This window comes from Capsicum annuum, unplaced genomic scaffold, assembly GCF_002878395.1.
Source record: "Capsicum annuum cultivar UCD-10X-F1 unplaced genomic scaffold, UCD10Xv1.1 ctg61699, whole genome shotgun sequence".
Taxonomy (NCBI): domain Eukaryota; kingdom Viridiplantae; phylum Streptophyta; class Magnoliopsida; order Solanales; family Solanaceae; genus Capsicum; species Capsicum annuum.
The window spans coordinates 1-3,139 of NW_025870627.1; the positions used below are offsets into that span (position 1 = coordinate 1).

The 3,139-nt window shown below is 41.0% G+C and overlaps 1 long non-coding RNA gene across 1 annotated transcript; it reads left to right on the forward strand.

Moving 5' to 3' along the window:
* On the forward strand, positions 1-965 carry LOC124893564. The gene is made up of 3 exons (XR_007050757.1): positions 1-37; positions 765-813; positions 934-965. It is a non-coding gene; the product is annotated as an uncharacterized LOC124893564 (long non-coding RNA).
* The last annotated feature ends 2,174 nt before the right edge of the window (positions 966-3,139 follow it).

The following is a 3,139-nucleotide window of genomic DNA, read 5'->3' on the forward strand; positions in this document are numbered from 1 at the left end:
TGGTGTGAACTGTCCTGAGTGGATAATGGCAATGGAGGTATGCACTCATGTCTGAATTATCTAGTTGCTCACGAAATGAAGAAATACGTTACATGTTATAAACCAACTGGGAGAGCCCAACCCAAAAGACTAGTCTAATAGGTGGGAGAACCCATTTGGCTTATAATCCCTTTAGCATTTCTCTATTTTTCCAATGTAGGATAATTGGTTCATAACAATCGCTTTCGCTTGATAAACAATGACCTCGTTGGTCATGGCTGGCACCCCTCTTAGGTCCAGGCCACCACTCCTGGCACATAGACCACCACTCTGAGTCGTGGCTCCACGCATGGATCGATCCTCGTTGGTGATGGCTATGCCTAGTTGGTCACGGCTGGCACCCCTCTTGGGTCTAGGCCATCACTACTGGCACACAGGACACCACTACTAGTCACGACCCAACACGCGGCTCCCCACACGTAGATCGATCCTCGTTGGTCACGGCTACACCCAATTGGTCACAGATGACATCCCTCTTGGGTCCACGCCACCACTCCTAGCGCGCATGCCATCACTCCGAGTCACGGCCCAACGCATGAGACTCTCTATGAAATCACCAATGTTATAAACCAAACGGGAGAGCCCAACCCAAAAGACTAGTCTAATAGGTGGGAGAACCCATTTTGCTTATAATCCCCTTAGCATTTCTCTATTTTTTCAATGTGGGACAATTGGTTCATAAAATTACATCAAGGGATTGATCTTGTTTGTTGGTTTGATCACAGGCTTGTAACAGCCAAGCAATTTCATATGTACCACTTTATGATTCTCTTGGTAACTTCTTGCTCTTTATCCTTCTATGCTCGCTCCCATTTGAAACAAAGAAATGTTCTCAAACTGTTCACTACAAGAGCATAATTGTAGATTTGTTCCGTGAATGTGCCTGAATTGTAGGTGCAAATGCAGTTGAATTCATCATGAACCACTGTCACGACCCAAACCGGGGCCCTGACCATGACTGACATCCCAAACCATGAAGGCCCAAGAGCCCTTCTAACTTGTAATTATACACACCATTCATATACAAATAGAAAGTGCGGAAAATACATACTGAAATGGAATCATGGTTATAAGTCTAAAATCAATTTAAAATGTAAAAGTAAAGCCCAACAACAACTAGACAATGTCTGAACCAGTCTGCAAAATCTCTACTACATCTGAAAATAACAACTGTCTGAAACTGGGACAAGGCCCCTAGTGGACCTAAACCAAAATAAATAACATAATCTAAAATGCATAGACCTTCTGGAATAAAGAAGGCTCACCAATTGCACACATCACTGCTGTCTGAAAACTCTACGACTTAGCAGGGCTTCTGAACTGAGCTTTAGACCCTGGAGGTAGGGGGTCAAAACAATTGTACTGGTACACAGAACAATCTAAAATAAAGCTTTTATATAAATAAAATAGTTAAGAGCTAGTCATAAACATCATGAAAGATATATTTCTAAACACATGGGCATTTTTGAAAACATAAAACCTTTTTGTAATTGCAGTTTCTGATCTTTGTATTACTTCTAAATTAGGTGGCACTCCTTACAAGTATGATATTCCACGGGCTCTATGGAATTTTCCATTGACTCGGTGGGGAAGCCCTCAACCCAAGTGTGCCGTAAGGGTTGGAGTGTCTGAGTCTGATATGCCACAGGGCACTAGGCCAACGTATAATAATATACCTGGATTGGCAAATCACAGTTTTGGGCAATGGGTTGTCTGAACTCGTGCCTTCTTAGGGGAACCACCTAAGCTCTCTTTATGCTCAATTTTAGTCTGTTCTGAAAAATGTGTCATCCTAGTTTCAAAATCTGAACATCTGATTTCAAATATGCATTCTATTCTGTTCTGAATTACCATGGCATTATCTAAGTTGGTGTCGTCACACCAAGACTTGCAAGTACTATTTTTGAGCCATAATGCATCATGCATGATTCTTTCATCAAGAACTCAATTCAGACCACCTAAACATGTAAATAGTGTCACGCCTCAAATCCTATTGGGGCAGACTGACACCCGTAACCGAGGAGGCCCGGGAGAACCAGCTCATAACCTTATACTTCCCATGCATACCTCTATGACAACCAAAATTCGGACAACATCATGTCGCATATAAAAGGAAATAATCACCTATATAAGCTCGAGCACACATATATATGTACATATAATACTTGACCGTTAGAGCCATCACGTCTATTAAAAAAACACCACCTTGACTGTACATTAGGTCTACAAAGCCTCTAGACAATACACAGAGTTTAACTAAGGTCGGGACACACCCCGCCATATAACTAACTTCTATACAATACCAAAAGTGACTGGATATGACACGGAAAGACCCAAAGCAAATTGGAGCTCACCAAAAGCAGCTGGATATCCTGGCTCCTACTTGTGCGGTGTATGAGCTGAGGTACCTATGCCTGCAGTATGAAATGTAGGTCCTCTGCAGGGGACGTCAGTACGAAATATGTACTGAGTATGTAAAGCTGTAGATAATCACATATGATATAGGAGCTCAATAGAAATTAGAAACAAGTGAATAAATCGTAATAGGAGTGGACCACACTTACTAGAACTTGTGACAACCTGTACATTGTATTTATTCAATCACTTTACCTTCGTTCTTATCATCTTTGTAATCATTACTATATTGTACTGTGACCGTTAGGCTGCCTCCAGTACATATCATCTGGGATCGACCCATGATAGGCTTATGCCCCTGGGATACCACCCATAAACACATAAATAGGGATTGACCCATGATAGGCTTATGCCCCTGGGATACCACCCGATAAGAGAGAACTTCCATCACTTAGTTCAATTAATCTTTGAGATTGTTATTTCGGTTGCCACCACATTTTTGATACTTTGAAACAATGATACATCAATAAGAGACATATAAATAGACCATCAATGCAATAACAATGAAGTAAGAACTCATTGGCACATCAATGAAGTGTTTTGGAGTCATCAATGCCATAACAATGAAGTAGGAACTTATTGGTATATCAATGAAACATTTTGGAGTCATTAATAGCACATGGATCTTGTTTGAGTAACCGGATACCTTCTGACATTCATTAGTGCAATAAACATGTAAGATTTG